At 35.7% G+C, this 17952-nt stretch overlaps 1 protein-coding gene across 2 annotated transcripts in view; it reads right to left on the reverse strand.

Annotated features, from left to right (window-relative positions):
* Positions 1 to 17952, reverse strand: part of CNTN4 (contactin 4) — an 813748-nt gene that overhangs the window by 665779 nt on the left and 130017 nt on the right. The gene's annotated exons all lie outside the window — the stretch shown is intronic.

Here is a 17952-nt window from a genome sequence, read left to right on the forward strand (position 1 = left end):
AAAACTAATATAGCATAAAAACTCTCACTCTGAATAATAATGTTGAGTCACCCCATAGCACCCCGTACCACAAATAAGAATAATATGCAATAAACCATGTGGGAAAAAATTAGAGATTTTTCTGTCTCCACACGTGGTGTGCTCATTTATTTTGACAAGTGCAATTTAGTTTTAATTATTCATCTTATGGTAGTGAATATGCTGTGGAATGTTTCATAAAGTAATAGAAACTTAAATCTGCAATGGGAAGTCCTATTAACAGGCAACAATATATTAAATATTTGCTTAGAATAATGCAAAACCAAGAAATGGATAGCAGGCATTTGGATGAGGGAGCCTTCACAAGGCAGTAACAGAAGGTGGCCAACTCCTGTGTACACACTGTTTTCTCCTCTGCCAGCAGGGCTCATTCTCCCTCAGGGAAATTTTATTGTTCTTAAAGCTCATCCTAGTAATACCTCGAATTTAAAGTGTGTTTCAAAATTTACAAAACATTTTCATATTCATGATCTTCACTTAATCCACAGACTCTCAACCAGAGACAATCTGGCTTCCCCTGGGAGGTAAAAAAATTGGCATTGTCTGAAGACATTCTTGGTTGTCACAGCTAGGAAGGTGCTACTGGGTGCAGGCTTCTGCCAAACCTCACGAAACACAGGGCATCTTTCCACAACAAAGAACTGCCTGGCCCCAAACGTCAGTAGCTGAGGTTGAGAAACTCAGATTTAATCCTATAGCTGCGCTGTGTGGTAGAGAGTCGAAGAAAGGCTACCTCCATCTTGGGGTAAGAAACTGAGACCCACCACTCTTTAAATTGCACAAAAAACTTTAACTATGGCCAAGTATCTTCCTTCAGAGTCTATTTTATAAAACAATACAAAATTCCAATGATCTGTAGAAACTATGGGCAAGCTTAATCACCAAAAAAAAAAAAAAAAAAAAAAAGCTTGAAAATAGTACAGCAAAGTTTCCAAAAACACTAGACAAACAGAAAACAGTGTGGGAAGAAGAGAACTATCTGCAGGTACCACAGTGCCACAGAGGGGAGAGAAAACAAAGCACCTAGATGTGAGTCCCACGTCTGGCACTCACCCACCAGGGGCGCACTTTGCCACAGTGCTTAACATTTTCAGCTCTGAGCCTTGTTCCTTGAACCTGTAATATGATGATTACTAAATGAGAATTCATATGCAAAGCTCTTTATAAAATGTAAGGCATTGTCTAAATGTTATGTATTATCATCAACATTAGAGACTATTTTCACTGACCTCTCCCTTCCTCCTTATCTGGTTAGTGAGGTCCTCAACTGTGTTCACAGACTGACTAGGCTTATGTCCAAAAGTAAACACATGGTCAGATCCCATTAAGATATGAGGGATAAAAGGAATGTGCACAGAAAAGTAGGTAACAGCAGGGTCTTAAGTCAGAAAGTCAGGAATTGAGACAGATTAAATAATCACTAAATAATCAGTTTGCTATAGAAACGTATCTTGGAGTGAATTATTTAACCTCTCTTAAGTCTCCATTTCCTTGTGATACTATAACCATAAACAGGATACATAGTAATAACAACTATCACGTGATATATGTGCATATGTATGTTTTGTAAATCACTGTTATGCCCAGCAATACCCTCAAGATCTGGGAAATAATCGTGGGTGAAACAGACAAGGTCTCTGCCCTCATAAATCACACATTTCAATGAGCAAAATGAGCAAATCAATAAAAATAAAAAATAAAAAATTTTAAAGGTCAGGAAATCAGGCTAAGACATGAGATGCTAATTCAAAGAATCTGTGAAGCCAAAGATTAGCGTTTCCACAAATGATGTGAGGAACAGACTGTGTGCATAGAATTATTAAATAAAGGATTTGTGATCCAGGAAGTTACAGAATGGGGGATGGGTTGACAAACATGAGTAAATAAAGTGTATCTAGCAGGAGGAGATGATTTGTAAGGTAGAAAAACACTCTCCCACTGTTTTCTTAAGCAGTATTTCATCCAACAACTATCTTGGTCTACTTTTTAATTATTAGGAAGTAAGTTTCTACATGCTTATTGTGACAAAAAAAAAGACTATCTTTTTGTAATATTCTATGAAACTTCTTGAATCAGAGGATCAGAAAGTAACAGGATGTCTATCAGCTATGCAGATATAATTGAAAATGTTAAATTAATAAGAAATCTTGGCGCATTATGATCATACTGATTCCTCTGAAGAGATAAATAGTAGGAAGTTGTATTCTGTTTCAAAGAAATAATTCAATTAAATAGAAATTCGTGAGCTGAGCTCTTAGCAGGGAATTTATCAAAGGATAGATAAAAAATTCTAGAATTAAGAGTATAAATCATGCGGCAGAAAATTTGTTTTGCTTTGTTACTAAAACATATCACTTTTGAATTTCTGATCTCATTTCTCATAAATACCGTATCATCAACCCCTATCAAAAACAAAAATTTTTACATGAAATAAGACTACTTGTACCTGAAATAAAGTTACTGCTCATTCTAATGGGCAGAAAACTAAGGCAGCAGGAATGGAAGCAGTTTAAATACTTTTAAAAACACTGACAAAGGAACCAAATTCTTCAATATGCTTAGAACAATTACAGCGCACACAGGAGATTTAGAATTACCTAGTCACCTGAATCAACTTCCATTAAAAGAAAACCAAACTAGTAATTCCAGACTCAAGGAATGTTCTTTGGATGTTCAATTATTTTTAATAGCCCTTTACATACTGCAAGCAATCACATAACTACTACATATGTTTTTACTTTGTACTTTGCATATATTATCTGCTATGCTTTTGTGAATATAATACTCTCAACAAAATAAATAAATAAAATAAACTTAATCAGTGTAAAAGGTTAAAGACTTAAGTCAGAAAACAAAAACAATCCTGGCATGCAAAGAAGCAATAAATAATTTAAGACAATCTTTTTTTTTTTTTTTAAGTCTTTACACATCAGCAGTATTGATGACTTCACAAAGACCCAAGTATTTTATAATGCTCTGGAAGACCACTGAGTCATCAAGTACAATTATCAAGCCAATACGTACTTAAAGGGACTCAGCATTTTTATCACCTTACTCAAGTGTGTGAGTAAAGTTTCCTAGTGGATGGGCTTTTAATCATCAGCCATGTTAAATCTACAGTTTAACAACAACAACAAAAAGAATACATTTTAGAACAGCTAAACAGTAAAATCAAAGGGTGATAGTCTATAATTTGACCATTATTACAAGCAATATTGTTTCACTTCCAATAATGTCTTCCAATTTTTTTTTCATTTTTCTTATTCATATGTATGGAAACTCAAGAGAAGTAAAGGAAAAAGTTTTCATTTTTACTGATATATATATACATACATTTATATATATGTATATATATATAAATACAGGGAATATTTGCAAAGATGTTTAGGAAATCGCAAAATGTTATAAATTAAAAAAGCAATAATCCAAAAGAGATACAAAAAAAAGTAATAAAAGTAACTTAAAAGACTTAAATGTTTTACTGAAGATTCATTTGGAAATAAGTATATTTTATTTCCAACATGACTTAATATATTAATTTATAATCACTCAACTATGTTGGAGGGAAAAACAAATTCAATCATTTCATTAGAGACCACTCGCTTTAATATCTACAATCCCTTCATTCATTATGTATCTAGCACCTACCACATGCCAAGCAATTCTCTACACATTATAAATATGAACATAGAATACATGTAGAAGTCATCACGGGTTACAGTGCCATACACACTGAGTTGACCTGAATGAGGTTAGGCCACAATAAAACTAGATCAATGAAACTGAGCTTGATGTACTCACTTTCCTAACAGTTGTTTTTTATTTTATAAAACTGATTGGATAAAATTGAATACATCAACTAGGCAACTAGCTAAAATGAGCAAATAGCCTTCTTTTAATATCCATGCTCCATGGCACTGCTTTAAAGAAACTACACCAACTTTATTTTTCATTGGAATCCATGATGTATGATATACAAAAAAAAAAAAAGGAAACCTATCTCTGTAATATATTAAAAATCAAGAAAAGTAAGTAATGCTAACTCAGTTTTAAAAGATACTATTGTATCTTTTAGACAACGTATCACCTTAATAGAAGAGACTGTGTAGTATTTTATAACTAAGGCTAAATGAAATAACACTAATTCATTCCCTGGCTATCCAAAAATCCCCAAATACAGAAACGGCAGTTTCTGTGAGGAAGGGGAAGGAAGGGCAAATTCATTCTTTCCATTCATTTTATTACTAAAGTCCTCAAAATGACTTTGATTATTCAAAGACTTATTTCCTAAGGGACCATTAGGGATATAGCCCTGAGAGCCCTATTTCCAAGCTTGGACCTCTAAACGTAATTGAGAGTGGTCAGAATGAAATGGGAACAGAAAAATCAGAAGAATTGAGCAAAATAAATATGAACAGATATTCCTTCATTTATTTGGTACCCCTTAAATTTACTGTTATTGTTTAAAAAAATACTTTGAGAATAGAATGTCACTGTATTTTTATTAGCATTTCTGGAGCAAATATTTAATATCCTACATAGCTATGCTCAACTTCCCATATGTTAACTGATGTCATTTCAAATTGCTTGTGGCATATTCAAGGTATACCAGGAAATTAATGACAGAGCTTATAGGACAGAAAATACATTGTAATAACTGGTCAGGAGGATCCGTTTTTCATTAGCTTTGTTTCTATGGTAAGTAGTAAGACATGCTTATCTGGAATTCTGAAAATATTTAAATAATGACACTGTGTAAATAAGTGACAAGACAAAATTAGTGTTATAAGCAGAATTTTTCTTCCTCTAATTTGTGTGTAATGTTTACAAGTGCTTTTACTGATTATTCTTTCAAAATAATCTCTCTTCTTTCTCTTTTAACCAGAACTAGAACAAATCAGTGCACTAATGATTGAATATTATGTTCTGGGTTCCATGATCACCATCTACACCTACTTTGCCTTTATTTGGGACCCGATAAGAATTATACTATAATAGTAATATTCTTTGGGGGATAACATTTAGTACATCTTAGATATGGCTATGCAGTCCAAAACCAAATGAATATGAAAATAGAGGGACACAATGTAAATTCTTTCACAAGCAAAGGTTCTGAAATAGTTTTGTTACCTTTATTTTCCACTATTATCATAGAATCACCCTTAATTACAGAGCTCTCAACCATTGCAAACTCAGAAGTATACAATAATGATAAGAATAAGTTAATGAAAATGAACAGTAAGAACAGTTCTCTGAGGAAGGCAGAGCTTCGTGGTGGTCCCTGTGTTCCTGCCCCTCGGTGGACATGCCCTGTGTAATCCCCTCCCTATTAATGAGGGTGTGAAGATGATGGATTTCAGTCCTGTGACTAGATTGCCTTATAGGACTAAGCTGATTGGATTAAGGACTCACATCAGTTGGCTCTGAGTTATTCAAAAGTTTTGGGCATTTGAGTTGTCTTGGGTAGTCTTGACCTACTGAGGTAAGAACTTAAAAAGGACAGGCTCCCTTCATGAAGGGAGAGATTTGAAGTGACAGAGATCATCCTCCTGACTATGTAGAAGTAAGCTGTTGTGTTGGACAGTGCTTTTGGAGAGCACCACCTGACAAGGACCAGAGGGCAGCCTCTGGGTGCTGACCACAGTCTTGACAGACAGATAGCTACCAAGGCAAGGGGCCAATACCTGGGTCCCACAATTTCAATAGAACACATGCTGCCAAAATCTGAGGGAACTTGGAAACAGTTATTTCCCTAATTCAGCCTCCAGATGAGGACCCGGCCAGCTGATACTTCCATCTTAGTCTTATGAAACCCCTAGCAGATAACCCCGCTAAAACATGTCCAACTTTCCGGCCCATGGAAATTATGATACAATAAATATGGGTGATTTAAGCTTTCATATCTGTGGTAATTTTGTTACACAGCAATAAAAACCTAATATGGATGGGCTGTCACATATTGAATACTTTTGAAGACTTCACAGGCATTGTGCTAAATATTATATTTATTATCCCATTCAAAGCAAATTCATAAGATAAATGCTATTATTAACCCTAACCTAATTCGTAAGATAAATGCTATTTATTAAACCTATGTTATAGATGAAGAAGGAAAAGTTTACAGGACAAATAACTTGATTAAAGTCACACAGATAATACAGATGAGAGCTGAAATTTTAACTTTCAGAGCCTAAGCTCTTCAACGCTCCAATCGGCTCTCCCTGTGACAAAGGGCACTGAGGCCTTGATCCTAAAACCTCAGTTCAAACCCTGTTTCACTATGCATTAGCGATGCCATTTAAAGGAAAACACTGATTCACCCTCTTCATCCCTGGTCTACTAATTAAAAAGTAGTACATCCTCTAAAGTCCTTTTATATCTAAGATTCTCTCAAGAAATTAAAGGCTTATATTCTTAATTGGTTTCATAGAAATGAATGTAGTTCTATGCAGAAAAGTTAAATTACAAGGGCTAGTTATAAGGTATTTTATTTTGTCAAGTGAGCCACTTTCTCTCTATGAGACTCAAAACCCATGCTGAAAACATTTTGGGGTGATGTGCAAGTCCCAGGAAAGGGATTAGGTGATATTAAGAGACAGTTTATTTTAAATTCCATTTCTGTCACACATTCCAGCTAAAATAGACATCGAAAATTTTTCAAAATCCCTCTGCAAGACTCTGTAATAAAATATCTAAAAGTAGGGCCCAATAACAACATTCATTATGTAGGGAATGAGATGTAAGCAGGTTCACAGGTTTTTCCAAAGAAAATGTCCTTGGCAAGGGGCACTAGGGTACTGGGAGTGGAAAGTAAAACCACACTTCGGTGGGACTCTTTTTCCCATTCTCTGATTTCCCAGGTCTAAGAGTTCTGTTTTCTTGATTTCTTTCCAACTCACTGGATCTCACTTTTATGTGTTTCCTTGACCCCCTTTTTGCCCCTCTATTCAACTCCTTGCCCAATCTATGCTCTTTCAAAGGCTCTCCATACTTGTTCTCCTTGTAAACCTCAACAAATGTCTGAACTTGACTCTATGAGCTAGATCCTTTTGCCTCAGTCCTACTAGTTTTAAACAAAAAATAAATTAGTCTGTGGATAAAGAAGATGTGGTATATTTATACAATGGAATAGTATTCAGCCATAAAAAATGACAACATAATGTCATTTGCATCAACATGGATGTCCCTGGAGAATGTCATTCTAAGTGAAGTAAGCCAGAAAGAGAAATGAAAATATCATATGATTATCACTTGTATGTGGAATCTTAAAAAAAAAAAAAAGAAGACAAATGAACTTATATATAAAACAGAAACAGACTCACAGACATAGAATACAGACTTGTGGTTGCCAAGGGGAGAGAGGGGTGGGAAGGGACAGACTGGGAGTTTGAGATTTATAGATACTGAAAGGTATATACAGAATAGATAAATAAGTTTATGCTATATAGCACAGGGAAATATATTCAAGATCTTGTAGTAGCTAATGGTGAAAAATATAAAAATGAATATATGTACATTCATGTATGACTGAAAACTTGTGCTGTACACCAGAAATTGACACAACATTGTAAACTGACTGTAACCCAATAAAAAATTAATTTAAAAACATAAGTTAAAAATACATAAATAAATTAGTCTGTCTTCTTCATCTATCTATCTGCTCTCTTACTTTAGTACTAACTTATCTAAGAAACAAACAACATTTGTAATCATGAGATGCCATAGAACTAGAATACCATCTCATGTCGAAGGTCTCATTGTGACTTGGATCCCTGTGACTATGCTGGACCCCACAAGTGGAGTGCTCTCTGGATGTGATACCACAAACTTGCTTACAGTGACTCAACTTAACCTTTTTCATAGCACTTCTTTACCTCCTGCACAAAATAGTTCATCAATCCCTTTAAAGACTGCTAATGACAGCAGTTACCAGTATCTTGGTTACTTAAGGTCCTCCGCAATTTTTTTTAAGGTAGCTTATTTAAAACAGCAGATGATTCTGTTTTCAGCAGCTAATACTTTTGAGTCCCATTATAAAATTCCCTGTGCGTTAGGAGGGCTCAAGGGAATACTTTCAACATCTGCATCTTCACTTGTTCCATATACACCCTAATCTCCTCGTTACAACAAACCCTCCTCCTGAAGTTCAGCTGAATTTCACCACATCAAGCCAGCAGAAATATAAACAGGCTACACTATGCTATTTTATGGTGTCAGGAGAATACATGTCGTTCTGCCACTTTAACAAGCTTTTCCCTTTACAAATCCACCAAGTGGCTGTTTTCAGTGTTAACCTGAGAGGGTGCTCAAGCTTATCATCCAAACTTACAGATATGATGAATGACCAAGGCAAAAAAACACATTTGTTAAGGAAGCAGCCCATATAAAGCTTGTAAAGCTTTGATTGATCATGTTTACCCAATGGATACAAATGCTATTGGCCTTTGAAAAATATTTTGGGGGGTTTATGTTTTGTTTTCTTTTCCTTTCTGAAAATGGCTTTTGCAACCCAGCGTCTGCTCAGCCTGACACAATGGAATGGTATGGAGTGGTGCTTACCAGTGATTTCTGTATCAATAAAACTGATAGCTTTTTTCCTACAATGTGATGAGGTTTCCTACAATGGTTGACTTGCAAGTAAGCCCTCACTATTCCATTTCTTTTTCAGGGCTCTTTGTTTCCTGTATTATTTGTGCTAGACAAACTAAAGCCATTTGGGTTAATAAACCAAACTTCTTGGATTTGGAGCCAAATATTAACTAGCTTTCTAAATTATCTTTATTTAGCACATTATTTGGCCCCCTTTGTGCCTAAGCTAAAAATTCATTTAGCTGATACTTCAACAATTACTAATTGTGTGCCTATTATGAGCCAGAAAATTTTCCAGGTGCTCAGTTTATAGCGCTGAGCAGCTCAGTCTCTGATGTAGCACACATCCTAGGATACAGAGAGCAAACAGACATACAACACCTCAGTGGGTAAGAAGTGCTATGCAGGAATGAGAAAAAGCAGAGGAGGTACAAACACTCTTCTAGGCCTCTGTGTTGAGAAAACATCTGAGCAGAAATCCAAACAAGAAAGGGGGCCAGCCTCGCAGCTACCTGGTGAGAACAGCAATCCAAGAAAAGGGACAAGTGTGTAAGTCCTGAGGAACCGCAAGAGAACACTGAATATTAATGTGTGTGAACAGTCTTCGAGGACTTTAGTAAGGCACTGTTATTACCATATCTTCAAAGTACCACACTTTCTGCCACTTCTCTGACTGGACATGGGTTGCTATTTGTTCCCCCAAACATTATTCACCACGGAGGTCACTGTAAAGCCCAGGAAAACTGTTGTCACTCAACGAGTACATATAGAACAACTCATAATCATTTGCGCCATGGCTCAGTTTTAGAGCCATTTAATCATACAGAATAGAGTCCTTAGCAATCTTGCTTTTAATCAAGAAGATACCTTATATGAGAAGAAATCCCCAGTCCAGACTATGACATCAGCCAGCGAGAGAAATAGCAATTTCTGCTGCAAAACTGATTTCAAAACTATCACCACCCATCATATTCATCATCAATCACATGAGGCAGCTGCTTTGGCAGCATTATTTTAAGTCTGTATTTAACCAGATGACAGCTTAACCTTCTAAGAAAAGCCGAGTAATCTCGTCCTACAACCCCAACAAAGTGCAGTGGAAGTAGATTCGCTCTAATGTAGAAATTGGTTTTCATCTGATTTCCTAAGCAGGCAATGACATTTGACGATTTAATAGGTACTTGGATGTTTCCTTGGAACAGTCAACATTCTATCAGGCCTGGTGAGGACTGTGTAACTCGAGGATTATTACCGTCTCTGCATCACCAGGAACTTATCAACAGAACTGACCGTGTGACGGCCAGGTGGCGAGCCATCCATGCAAATGCACATTCCAAGAAAGAAGAGACACTTGCCTAGATACATACAGAAAAATATCCACGTGCCTCACACACGATGGGCACATTTCTTCCCTCATTCTATGCTTGTATGTCACTGGCTTTCTCCACTCACTGTTCACATCCATGGTCCGAAGTTTTTCCTAGCTCCATGTTTCTATTTTCATTACCTATTCACCCTACAGGGATCGTCACCAACATCTCTATATGTTCCTATCCCAACCACAGTCGGCAGATTTCAACACCAACCCCTTCCGTAACACTTTCACTGGAACCCCAGAGAGAAGTAATTTTTGCCTTCTCTGAATTCCCCATCAGACTTCATCTATATTTCTTTCAGCAACTCATCTTCTATTCTACCTGGCAATAGAGTCATTTGTTTGCAAGTATTATCCTGTTTCTCCTATAGATGAAAAAAAATTATTTGCGAGCCATTATAATAGCAGTTTACTTCTTACTAAAATAGTTCTCCCCATTACACTGTTACAAAGACATGTGACAAATTAACAAATCCTATGTATCCCAATGATGCTGCACCTTCAAACCACTCTTTGGTTAAAAAATGTGTCTTCCATCATTTCCATCATAGCTAAGGACCAGAATCAATTAAACTGTCTATGAAAGCAACTTAAAGCATGTGTCAAAAATAGCAGTTGTATTATGCAGAAGAAAAAATTTAAATACAATGGTAAAATATCTCCCCATTAAAAGTTTCCTTTCAGAATAAGAAGCATTATACATTTTTTATTATGATTCCCCCAACAGGCAGCACACTGCCTTGATGACAATTCGTAAAATGAGTAAGTAAATGATTGCGTGGTTATGTGCACATTAGTGTATCTCAGCCACAGAATGTCAAAAATTTGGGGAGGGAAGAGGGTTGCAGGAGAAGTAAGTCCATGATGTGCAGGGAGTACAGGTTGAATTATAGGGAAAATTGAAAGAAAATTTATTAATACTGGTGTTAAACAGCATCTTAGAGAGTAAGTGGTTTAAGAATTGTATCTGTACCTGAGGAAAATAATTAGGATCAATGACATTCTGAAAAATTAGCATCCAGAAGGGTGTTCATCTAGAGCATATGAGACTGTGAGAGACAGAGAGCAGGGCACACACACACATGTGTACCTATCTGTATGCATGTTGCTGGGGAAGGTGGTGGAAGGCTGGGAGGAAAAGGATAATTCTCAAAAAGCAACTCTATTTACTACTGAGACATATGTATTGATTAATTTAAAAATGAAAACTTCAGCATAGCTAGACAGTTTGAGATTAATGAAAGGAAACCTAGTTAAAGGTAGCTGAAAAGTCTGTCATTTTTCATGGCATAAGACCCATGAGACTCAATTAATAAAAGGAAATTTTTAGCTAAATTTAAAATTTTTCACCAGTCATTTCTCTGAAGGAAAAAAAGAAGTATGTGCACTCATGTTTATTGTTTCAAATCAAAATGGTAAGAGTTTTAAAAACATGTACATGGTTAATTACTCAGTGTTCACAGCGATTTTTTTTTTGCTTTTGCGTGCTTCAAAGTCTGTACTTCTGAAGAACAGTCACAAGAGTTTCAACACAATATGAGTTTTCGGGTAATTAATCATAGCAGGAGAATCACGTTCAGAGTCAGTGTACACACTGTCATTGCCTTTTTCTGAAAATATGAGAACCATCACCTGGGAACCTGTCAGTTGTTAGATTCCCCAACCTGTGTAATTCATCTTCACACTGCCAGCCAGTACCTGGCACAAAGTAGCTACTAAGAAAGTGTTTGTTAAGCTGCGTTGAAAACTGCACCCGTTCATCCATTTTTCCTTAACATCAGATTCTCAAAATGGCACCTTAAGATCACAAATAAATTAGGGATTCCCCCAGCCTTGGATCCTCCCTATTATGGGTTTATCTTCAGTTAAATTAGCAACTCCCCAGATATGTTCTATGCAATACTGGTTATCAAAGGAGCAGAGGGAATGGATTCTATCCTAACAATACGTGAACACCTGTCTTCGAAATGATAATAGATTTTAACCTTTACAACTTTTAGTTTACTTAATATGGATACATATTATGTGTATTATGGAAAGTGTATTTATCTTTATTTATTTGACTTCAGAACGTTTTTAAATTAAAATATTTAGTGGGTTGACCAAACCTTTTCATGCGCTGAACATGAAGTATTACGAATTAAAATGCTTTCAGCTTTGCTCCAAATATGTTCCTGTGGGCAACCAGCATGTATTAGTCTTTTTGATTGCACAGTCTTTTTGAATGGAGATCATAAAGAATGTCTGTAATGTAGTTACTTTATCAATTGAGAATTTGAACAATGTAGTTTCTCCACATAAATTCCAAAAGTTGTAAGATTAATGCATGTACAAATCTTGGCATCTTTATTTTGACCTTGTTTTTGGGAAAGGCATTATCTTTTACTTCTCAAAACTGAATTACACTGTGTCTCATCCAACCCATAGTGTTCATTCATTCATTTAGTCAATAAGCATTAAACCCTCAATATACCTCATACGTGGGCCTGGAAGTTGGTCATATAAAGATGAATATAAAAGTTCCTGCTCTAACAGAGCCGTTGTCTCATTTTACAGAGAAAAATGCAGTAACAATAATAACCCCAAAAAAGTGCTTGCTGACATAAGAAAGAGATGTACACACTTACAAAGTAAGACCACCTCTGCCTTGGATAGTCAGAGAAAGCCTCAAAGACATAGGTCTTCAATCAGGTGGCCTCCCTGGAGGTAGGTCTTAGAAGTTCACCAAGTTTAAGAGGACAGGGAATTGAGGAGTATGACACACCCAAAGAGAGAGCATCGCATCTGCTGAGGCGTGGAAGTAAAGAAATACAGACGCTTAGAAGACTGAAGTGATGAGGCAGACGTACACCATGACTAGCTTGCACAGTCTTAACTCGCCAAAGCAAGTAATTTAGCTGAAAAAAATTTTAAGACGAAATGGTACAGATCAGAGGGTTCACATTTCCCATTTTTTGTCTCTAAATTACTACTATATTTGGGAATGTCCATGTGCATACACTTGGACCGAACTGCTGGGTGTAATTAGTATTTACAGGAAAAATTCATCAACTCCTCTGCTACTGGCCCCCCATGAGATTATGATGATCTCAACAGAGCAGCAAGTGATGGTGTGATGCTCTGTATAATGAGTTTCTCACAAGGCTGACTACACAAGAAAGAGTAACACATCCAGATCCCTCTTCACTGATACCTAGTATCCAAGTATCCATAGTGGAGGACAAGAACATTCAATCTGCTATTTCAAGTAAAATTGCCTTACCTCTGCAAATTTAAATAATGCATGGTTATATATTTTGAATTTGTAATCTGCCTGTAACTTGCTGACGAATTGTTATCAATAAGAATCACTCCTCTAAGCTCATCTTTTCCATGACCCCGTCCCAATTAACCCTTCGTATCTTGACTCTTTCTACCAATCTATGATATAAAGTATTTGCTTTAAAGATTTCGTATTTATAATTTCCCCCATTTTTAGCCTGAGTTCTGCTTCCCTGTTCAGAACACCAATGTTTTAAAAGCAAAAAGAGATTTAATTCTAAAGAGAACAATGACTATATGTTGCTTATCTTTTGACCTCAGGACCTAGCATAATGCTTAATACACACTCAGCAGTTGACGACTATCAGATGGATGTATGCAAGAATGAATAGTGGATGAGAGGAAAGAAGACAGGGGAAGAGATAAGAGAAAAGTAAAAAGAAAGGAAAGAAGAGAAAGAAAAGAGGAACTGAAAGTGGAGTAGAAAGAAGTGTTCAGTTCTATCAATAATTTAATCTGTATTAGTCATGACTCTGAGTTGAATAACAAAGACCCAATTCAAACTAGCTCAAATAAAAGGTTAATTTACTGTCTTCTGTAACTCTCAAACAGCCAAGGATATAGTTCAGGGGACTGGAGAAAGAGCTGTAGCCAACAGGATCTGAGAAGAGAAAAGCAGGATTCAACTCTTTCTGGACTCTTTCTCAGCCTCCTATTCACCCTCTTGTTGGGGTGCCTTGGCTGAATTTAATCAGGTAGACATTAGCCATCTTCCTATTGAGAGAGTGCCTCATCCCCAATGTCCATACTCTGATGGTCCTTTTTAGGCTATAAGCCTACTCCTATTCTAATCCCTGTCCAAAGGAAGAGGGAACTGTGAAACTGTGAGACTTGGGACACCAGCCCATGAATTTTGATCAGAATAGCTACATTATTTGTTGTAAAAGATACAGCTGTAAGCATACAGCTGTAAATGATGACACTGCATTTTGCATTACAGCTGCTACTTTATTTTTGAATTATGCAAAGAGATCATAGACATTAAATATGAGACAAACATTTAATAAAAGAATAGTAAGATTTTTGGAATCAGCTTTGACAAAAACATTGCTTGTTTCCTAACAACCTTGGCCATGCCTGAATGATACATAATTTCCGTCCCACCCATCTCATGGTATGACATGAGGATCAAATAAGATGAAGTAATGAATGCATACCATAAACTCTATGAAACTACAGTGGCCATTATGATATTTTTGCTGGTTTTAATATTAAATAAATATTAAGAAGCAGAACAAGAATGGTCAAAGAAAGCATCTATTGCCTTGTGATTTCTATCAGACTTCCTTCTGATCTTTGATAAAATTATTACTCATTTAATTTTTTTAAATACCATGGTTTCCCCAGTGCCAATATACATTTTTCACAGTCTCTTGCCCAGTACTTAAGATCATGCACGCAGATGCCGTTATTCTTTTTCTCCCAGCATTTTTCAACACCTTGAAACTGTGTCTGAAGTTAAATAATTGATGCTGTGAGATGATTTATCTAATAAGGCAGGAAACAAGAAGATAAGTGAGATTCTTCTAAAAGGAAGAAACAAAATAATTGGCCCACCCACTCCAAATGCAGCACAAGGGTAAAAATCAAGCCTGAACCCCTACTACCTTGTCTGGTATACAGTTTTACTTTCAGAAAACAATTCACTCAAATATTCATAGGTTGCTAAGAAAAGCATGATTTGTGCCAAAGCAGGAAACACAGGGAAGAGAGGTACACAATGAAATCTGGGGATGGATACAGAAAGGAATGGATACAGAGAGGACATGTTGGTCACAGTTTTAGATGAGCTGCAGTGGAAGGACAAGATGACAGCAATGACCTTGAGCAGGGAGTTCTGACTAGGGGGCATCTGGATGGACTTGAGGAAGAGGCAAAAGTTAAACTAGACGTTGAAAGATAAGGAGAACTTTGACAGGTAAGGAATGGAAGAAAGGGGGTATGCCTGACAAATGAAACTGAATAAAAGAAGGCAGGGAGGTAGGATCAAGTACCAGGTGCAACGGCAAAGCGACAAGTAGCTAGAGTATCAGGAACATGAAATGATGGTTAGAAAAACTGAAAAGGAATCAAAGGAAGATTATCAGTGTCAGCATGATAGCCATCTACCCAATAGTCAGTATACTTAGCAATAAGAGGTAAGTAATAAAAGTGGAATTAATTCACTTGAATACTTACAATTTTTATAACTTTTCTAATTAGTATTATATGGGCCTCTGAAAATAAGGATGTCTACATGCTCCATTTATATGCTCATATAATTTCAATAAGTAACACAAAGAATATCCATTATTTTAATTGTTTATTTTTAAATATTTCCCTTAAAATTTGCTTATACTGATTTGCATTCTTTAAAAGGGAAATAGCACATTTATACATTGCCTTTGTCAAGGCCATGCTGAAAACCACCCCTTGTCATAAAAAGATATTTCTACTAATGGCATATAATCAAGTATGCACTTCATTAGTCATTAAAACTTACTGCAAATATTCAACAACTATGTGGCAATTGCCAAGAAAACAATGAAACTGATTTCAAAATGTAATGCCTGTGATTTGTCTCATAAAACGCAGAAAAAAAATCCCTGCAAAAAAGATGTGCAATGAATATTTTATTCCCATTTGATTCACAAATGCTTAAAATATAGTTTTTAATATCTGGCACTCATGATAATAGCTAAGTTTTAAATGAAGTTACTGTCTTAATAATCTGATGAGTTATATTTTTTCCAAACAATAAATAGCTAATATGTAGGTTGATTCATATAAAATGGATACCATCTTATCATTTTTCACCTACAAAACTGGTATTTTTTAAAATTTAATCTAAAAGGTTAAAATCATAGAATCTTAAGAGTTTGAAAAATGGTCTGAGAGATCTAGTGGATTCTTTGGCTTGGTTCATAAAAATCCCCTCTGATATAAAACAGTGATCATTTGACCACTGCTATTGGAATGTTTGAAATAAGAAACATAAAATAATACAGGGATGGTAGCAAGAAGAGACACTCCATGCGGAATAAGCCCAATACTCAAATGGATCTTCCTCCTTCTTCACTCATCTTAGAATTTTTTTTAAAATGAAAAGAAAAAAGAAAAACAAACCTGAAGCAAAACCTCACAACAGAAAAGGTGCCTGAACAATAGTTAGATTATCTTAAATAACCAGATAAAGGCTATGAGGGCTTACTCTCTAGACTAAAAATATAATGCATTTATTTCTCTAATTTCCAACAAAAGAAACTAAAATTACCATTCCTAGATAACACTCTCATCTAAGTAGCTTGTGAGAATCAAGTGAATTATTCAAATTGAGAAAAGGAAACCACTAAGAAAATAGATATTTTAATGCTCTTCAGCTTTCAACCTAACCAGGAAAAGAGAAACCAGATAAAAGATAACCTTGAGCTAACAAGGTTATAAGGCATTCTTTCAAAATGAGAGATTTTTAAGAATGCGACAATCCTTAATCTCCTTTTCAGGTAGGAAGAAAGGGCACAGAGGGAAGCCTGCCTTCCTAGATTCACCCAAACTCCAGAATTCGGTACATAAACAAGAATACTGCTGACTATTTCAGAATCAATCGAAATTTTCTACTGTCTTATCCCACTGAATGAAGTTACCTTACCCTGTCACCTCTTTAATTCATAGCAGTTTTACCAATATGGCACTATTCACCTCTAAACTTTAGTTTTTGAAGAAATCAAAGTATTTTCGGAAAGAAAGAACCTAAGAAATCATGTGATTTGGTCCACTAACCATATGAAGGAGGAAAGTGAATCTTAGGGTAACTGAATTGCTCAAGATCCCATAGCTTGTGAGAGCAAGAAAGGTCTCAAAACACTTGACGCTGAAACCCCTGGCTCACTGCTTTCTGTGATGGCCCGATGTCATGGGGCACCTTTCCCTTTGCTGTAATTTGGTCATTTTTGCCATGAGATTGAGTGCTACATGTGTCTGTGCACGTATCTGTGTGTAGCTTAGGCAGGCATTAATACAGTTAAGACTCAATTTTATACTGATTAATTAATCATTCCTAAATGGTCAGTAATCCTTAAGTCTAAAGATCTTCCCCATAAATTAAACTCTGTAATGCCACAGGATTACTTGCAACTGGGTAACCAAATCCAAATCACATTATTATCACAGAATTACCAAAGTACAAATTGCTACCACAAGCAAACTGATAATTCTCCAGTATATGAGGTATGCACTAAACCAGAAGGAATAAAGACAGAGAACTTTATACAAAATAGAGAGGTATTGGGTTAAATAATCAAGAAGATGATTATTGAGTATTTTTCTATTACATTCAGAGCCAACTGATCACTAAACAGGACAACATATAAAATAACGTTTACAGAGTTGTGTTAAAAAATGCAGATCTTGGTAATATTAGAATTTAATACAGCAAAAATATAAATTTCATAAAAAACAAAGATTTACAGCTGAATAAACACCTGCAGGAAAATTTATAAATCCATTGCATATTATATTTAGCTATTCAGATAATAAATTTCAGATAGTTAACTTTCCTCCTTTGAAAAGTGTACAATTTTAAAATGCATTTGTAAATGAGATTTAACAATAAAATGTTATTTGCAAATGAACTTTGAGGACTGCATATT

This window comes from Camelus ferus, chromosome 17, assembly GCF_009834535.1.
Source record: "Camelus ferus isolate YT-003-E chromosome 17, BCGSAC_Cfer_1.0, whole genome shotgun sequence".
NCBI classification, from domain to species: domain Eukaryota; kingdom Metazoa; phylum Chordata; class Mammalia; order Artiodactyla; family Camelidae; genus Camelus; species Camelus ferus.